The sequence below is a fragment of the Sipha flava genome, unplaced genomic scaffold (assembly GCF_003268045.1).
Source record: "Sipha flava isolate LNK unplaced genomic scaffold, YSA_version1 69_pilon_pilon, whole genome shotgun sequence".
In the NCBI taxonomy this organism is placed as follows: domain Eukaryota; kingdom Metazoa; phylum Arthropoda; class Insecta; order Hemiptera; family Aphididae; genus Sipha; species Sipha flava.
The window spans coordinates 544117-550915 of NW_020273609.1; the positions used below are offsets into that span (position 1 = coordinate 544117).

At 29.3% G+C, this 6799-nt stretch overlaps 1 non-coding gene across 1 annotated transcript; it reads left to right on the top strand.

The window, feature by feature from the left end:
• The first annotated feature begins 5546 nt into the window (after positions 1 to 5546).
• Positions 5547 to 5678, top strand: LOC112692073. Its single transcript, XR_003149378.1, has one exon. It is a non-coding gene; the product is annotated as a U4 spliceosomal RNA (small nuclear RNA).
• Positions 5679 to 6799: the final 1121 nt, after the last annotated feature.

A 6799-nucleotide genomic window follows, 5' to 3' on the forward strand; every position in this document is an offset into this window, starting at 1 on the left:
ATTTTTTTTTTGGGGGGGGGGCATAAATTATATGCCCGAGGGCGCTAAATATTTAAATACGGGCCTGACATTATGTCACTTCCGATGTTAAAAACTAAACGACTTATGAGCAGTAATAAAAATAACAATATTATGACAGTGATGATAATACGGCGATAACTAGACAATGCCCTGTCGCACAGTAGTCTAAGATTGAAAAAAGATGGCCAAAAATGTTTATTTGTAACAATTACATTTCAAAGAGTGGCCAAAAATATTTAAGTGATTTAATATACACAAACGATATTTCGTCAAAATTAAATGTATTAAAAACTATTTTCAATGCACTGTTTTTTACTTGTAATGAATCAGACATATTGTTAACAATAATATATTCATGGACATCAAATCGAATGATAACAGATGAGCCAAATTATATGTCATGGTAAATCACCACACACACTAATTAAATTTAAAACTTACTAAAATATTAAAATGTTAAAGAAATAACAAAAGAATTAGCAAAAATATAGTTTATTAAAAGTACCAAGAAGATGGCTAAGGCAGACAAGCTTGCCGATCGCTCGCGGCGGTCGGTACACCATCCGCGAACGCTTCGTGGTACATCGCCGTTTTCGTTCTTTTAATCATTCGGGTATCCCGATTGATAATCAAACGTACGATGATACCAAGGCAAAGGGGTGTGACGGGTAAGATCGCGGTATCCGTGAAACACGACCGTGTCATAATGAATAACACTGTATCGAACGCACGAATACAACTATTCAAGTATCTCATCGATTTCATAAACATGTTAAATTCAATAATGTCTTATCGAAAGTAGAGCAGATATGAGCAAGTAATCTACACATAAACATTTTCGATATATTATCTAGTTTTATTGTATGTATATATGAGCGTGACTATCGTTGACTAAATAACTTAAAATCGTAAAAGTTTTGATTGCTTATAAATAGTCTATCAGTAATTAATTGAATTCAACGACCTACAAAGTCGTACACATAGTTTAATGTCATAATAACAAATATAAATATTTGACAGCATATACCTATATACAATATAATATATCCAAAGATAAGATTAATTTTAACTAAGAGTCGTTTAAAATTAACTAATAATTAGTACAAAACTAATGATATTTTTAAATGAAAAAGAAACATTTTTCAACATAAATACAGATTTGGCATAAGTAAAAATGAATATTTTTAAAAAAATTTTATAATATAAAATTCTAAAAGAAGTGCTTAGTACATTTTTAAAACAAAATCTTTGAAATATAATTGTTACAAATAAACATTTTTGGCCACCTTTTTTCAATTTTAGACCACTGTGCGTCGTTCTGTCTTGTGGTGCCGAACCCTATACTTTGGTTAGGCGTAACCATATTTTTAAAATGAAGCTGGAGACCAGAGAGGCCGATCTATGGTTTGCACTTTGCAATATTATGATCTCACTATTATTTTCGGTCAGGCGGACTATGTCGGATCGGTACGTATATGAAAGATTCAAATGTGAATTACCTAAATTAAAACGTATAATAAAATATTTTGCGGAACGGTGCGGTACGTGTCTGACTTGTATAAATCATGTTCAATACTTATAATTTGAGAGTGCAAATTATTTTTCTATGCCAAGTAAAATTGTAGGATTGAGACCGTTGTATTTTTATTTGGAGTAGAAGTTCGGCGCCACTAGTTCTGTCGGCTAGGAGCTTTTGATTTTTCGTCGTATTGTAGCAAAAAAAAAAAATAAGTCGTCGAAGGCGTTGCGATGAACGCCCGACTGAAATGTATTTCAAAAGTGTTTTGAAATGCTGACTGAATATTTCGGATCGAATAAATAAACTCGTATCTCCTGACAGTTAAAAACTTAATCATATTTGTAAATAGCTGTTAGGAGTTAAGAAAAAAAAAAAAAAAAAAAAAACGATGACCATTGGTTTATATTCCATTCATCATTGTACGCGTTTTGACGTTATACGGTTTGTTATGTCGAAGTAAATTCGATCATTAAATGGGGCGCAACCATATGTGGCGAAACGCGTAGTTTCGTCGTGAAAAATGTAAAAATGTATTCGAGAAATAATTGTACACCAGTCGAGTTAGACGCGAAAAATAACGCAGAAGCAGTAGTTGCGGCCTTGTGGCACTGCACATTGCGATGATTATTTTTTTGTTTAGCTATATTATCGTGTAATGTACAATGCGCGTACAACGACCGATATGAAATTGTTATCAGAAACAAATGTAATAATTATTTGAACACTTAATATATATATGAACGTGTAAGTTGTCGATAAAAGTTCTGAAATCTGAAGTATTATTGAAGTGAAATATTTTACAACGGTTTTGTTTGGTATAAAAAAATACTGAATATAAAAATTAAACAACAGAATACAATTGAGAACTGTTTATATTTTTACACGGAGAAAATTTAATTTAGTAAAAAAAAAGTATACTAAAATATATTGTTTTTAACAAAATAAATGAGTTGATATAAAATTAAGATTTTAATTCTCAATCTACTTGTACACTTATGATATAACCATCTGAATTAACTGGTCTCGCTCGAGAGATATTTTACAATTTAAGACAAGAGCCATTAATATTTCTTAAACGTTTTAGATTGAAAAAAGTATAAAATCATCTTATTTTCATTTTTAGCAATCCTAATAATTATTAGGATTGCTATAAAATGGAAAGTTTTTTGTTAAATTTTTATTTTTTATTATTAATTGTATGATTAAATAATTTACAAGCAATTGAGATCACAAAAAAAAAAAAGAAAAAACAATTGTATTGTATTTCTTATTGAAGGCGTTGAAAATCCATATTTGAAAGTTTGAAAGCATACCTAACCTTGTATGTATATATATATGTATATTTATATGAGAGTTGAACATTTTAATGAAGAGTTGAGGTACTCATCTCCAAATCTTGATCATTTTTTTGATTTGTTATAAAAAAAAAAAAAATAATAAATAAATATGTCGAAAACTAATGTACTGTATATTTTTACGTCAGTGTTTTGTGATTGTTTAGAAAACTATTTGGACCTCTCTCAACTAGACAGACAACATTTCCAATTAGAAACTATCTTTGATTGAGATGATCGGAGCATTCCTCCTAGTTGAGAAATCGAGTACTCAGACGCAAATTAAATGTATTGTTAAAATCAATACATTCTTCGTTCCACAAAATCTAAAATAAAATCAAAAGTGAAAGAGACCACGAAAAGCTCTTTTAATAGAAAATAGCTCAATAATAAAAACAGTATAAATTCAATGTAAAGCTAATATAGCTTCGTTTTAGACAAATATAAAAGAAAAGCAAATGCTATCCGATCTCTTGTTACGATTATGTACCGACTACACGTGTGCTACGCGTCGTAACATAAAATAAACCGATTTCCGCAGTTTTTTCTTATATTCCGGTTTGTATTTCTGTTTGTATTTGATTTCTTTATCCGTAAATGCATAATATCGTAATACAAGCTCTAAAACTGAAAACTCGCCCATTTACAGCCGTTGTGGGCTATAGAAAAAATTTAAAAAAATCATATTATGTACCGAATATCATATTTTTGTGCCACGTGCATTCCTTTTGGCTGAACGTATATAACGTTATACACCGGTTAATTCGTATATTACGAACTTTGTTTCCCCTGGTCAAATGTGAACGTCAACCCTACTCGTTTCGCAACAGATGACATCAGTACAGCAGTAGTGGTGCATGTAGTTTTGAGTATTCCGAAATCATACCCACTTTAGTTCGTGCGGTAATTGTTTTTGTAAATCTACACCACCTATAGCTACACCATAGGCATGCGCAGAAAAATCCTGTTTTCGCTGTGGCTTTTATATTTTTGATCACCCACCCCCTTATAAAATCCCGCCTTAAAAAAAAAAAATAGATACACGAAACATAAGTAGAAATAAAATTTATTAGAAAAACTATAATCTGATTATCAATGAATGCTAGTCCCGGCAATTTTAATTTTTTTGTAATTTGATCAAAATTGATCAAAAAAATTTCGATTTTCCAAAAAAAAAATGTATTAGCCCTTTTACATAAGTACTCAGTACCTACCTACCAAAAAAAAGTCTCAGATGTGACTATAGACTGTACCGTTTAAAGTTGAAATTTGTGAAAAATAGTTGATCCGGGTGCTGGTGTAAAGTTACCGCAGCACCCGTAAAATGAAATTGAATTTCGGGGAGGTTTGGGAGTTGTACAAAATTTAATTTTGGTTGTAAAAAATTGTACAAAATAAAGTTAATAATACTGCTTGATTACAATTTATGATTTCGAAAGTGCGGGTGCTGTGGTAACACACCTCGCATTTAATCCTATTTTTCGTGACTGTCCTTTTTTAATCCTATTTTTCACTATTTTTTCATCATAAAATGATTTTAGCGATTAATTGATAGTCATTAATAATAAACTACTTTAAATATTTTTATCTATGAAATCCAGTCATGTTGAGATGTTTATTTTTAGTGTGGGTATTTATTTTCCCTGAAATTTCAACGATGTCGATCGTCGATAATAATAATATATGATTATTGTAACTTGATATAATAAATATTAATAACATTCATACCACTAAAATGTTAGTTATTTTTTGAAATTATAAGTTTTTTTATTATAATATATATTACAATTATTACCTATGTATACATATATATATATATATATATATATATATATATTATTTAAATAAGTTTCTTGTTTTTACGACAGTCAATAATTTTGTATAAACCATTGCAAAATAAGTGTCCTGTGTTTTTTTTTTTTTTATTTGGTCACCCTATTCTACTGGCGGAAAATCAAAAACAACTCAAAAATCAATCCAAAAACCTAATAGAGAATGCGAAACGTTTAGGATTGGAAATAAATACAGAAAATACAGAGTACATTAGGATGACTATACGTCCTGTTTTTTGCAGGATTGTCCTTTATTTCAGCGTTGTGTCCTGTTGTCCTGACAAACTTCTTTCAGGACGCTTTTTGACCTGTTTTTTTTGATCAAACAAAATTAATTTGAAAACGTAACTTACGATAGTAATGAATAATGATTATAATTATAATCTTGTGATTGTCTGAATTTATAACTAAAGGCAGTATATCTACGCGTTATCGGAGTTATCGGATTGACCATTATCGGTCATATGCATCGGACTATACTTCGATTCCCTTCAGTTTATTCTGTGTTAAAACCACGAAAATCTATTTATTTCACTGTAAATACGTTTTGTTAATACGATTATCGTTATTATAGCGAATAGCTATTAGTTTGGTTCCAAAAATCATTAAGTGTTGTCAATTTGTTGACACTTTCTTCAAACTTAAAAATGCAATTACATCAGAAATTATATTAAACAACGAAATATTCGTATAACTAAAAACAGACGGATATCTCATTTTCATAGTAAAGGTCGTTTTGATAGAAAGGAGCTAATAGTAAGGAATACCAACGCAGGTAGGAAGCGAATTTTGTATAGAAGTCCCTTGTGTCATACGTGATCAAACGCTTCTGCGATCAAAAGCTTTGCGCTGTGGCAATATCGTAACCAATGACGTCCATCCTAGGTGTGATTATTGCTAACATAAAATTGCTTACTACATATTTATACAATCAAATGTTGTAAAATACACATTAAGAACAATGAAAACGATTCAGCTGCATGTGTGAATTTCATACGCGTGAACACGTTCGCATTTTTTATTTTACTATTTATAATTATTATAATTAATATTGCCTATTTCGATAGGTTTACGCACGCCGATCTCTCCAAACGGCGAATTACTCGAATTGTTTTGAAATCTACATGACTCTCCTCGAAGGCGAAATTCTGATTGTTAAAACAACTGTACATAATTTTTTAATCAGTTTATCAATTTTTTTCACAAATAGATTTAATTGACTTTCCATTGGTGTATAAAAAAGTTTTACTTTTGGTACTTCAGCATCTCCAAGCTAATTGAATTCATTTAATTATTTACACCCCCAATCAACATAGTTATAGAAGCAAAATTTGAATTACCTATTCTGAAAAAATCGTTGTTATATAATTATTTATAACTCTTATTAGTAATAACATTAACAATTTAGTTTTGGACGTTTTTGTATACTTCAGCATTTCAATTACAAGTATTCTAAAGTTTATTTGTTCAAAAAAATGTTTAATTATCAGTTGTATGTTACATCTACACAGCATTTAATTTTAACAAATCACGTCCATATGCAGGGTGTAGTAGAGGAAAGACAACAGGTGCTCAATATTATATGTTATTCAAATTTTCATTATAACTATTGTGTAACGATTAAAAATGCATGTATGATTTAACGAAAACTATTAATTTCAATGATGTTATTGAACATTTTTCTTCTCAAAAGTAAAGAAAAAAAAGTATAAGCCATCAATTATTTTACTATATATAATCTAATAAAAAACCATGGTAATCATTGTGCATATAATAAGTGTTAATTCCATTTTCTATATTTAATATATATAATTTAAGAAAGGAATATTCAATTTGAAAAAAAAATTAGGTTAACGTTAGGTATTACTATAAAATTGTCTAATACAATATCGTAAAACAACTGATTTATAATTTGTTTCATAAAATTAATTTTTTTATTGCTTAACTTTGAATTTATTTATTTATATATATTATTTTTTTTTTTTTATAAGGGGGAAGGGCGAAAAAATTATATTGCCCCGGGGTGCTTATATATTAAATGCGTCACTATTTGAAAGTTACGCTTGTGTTTTATTTAATTTTTCGCTAAGTAT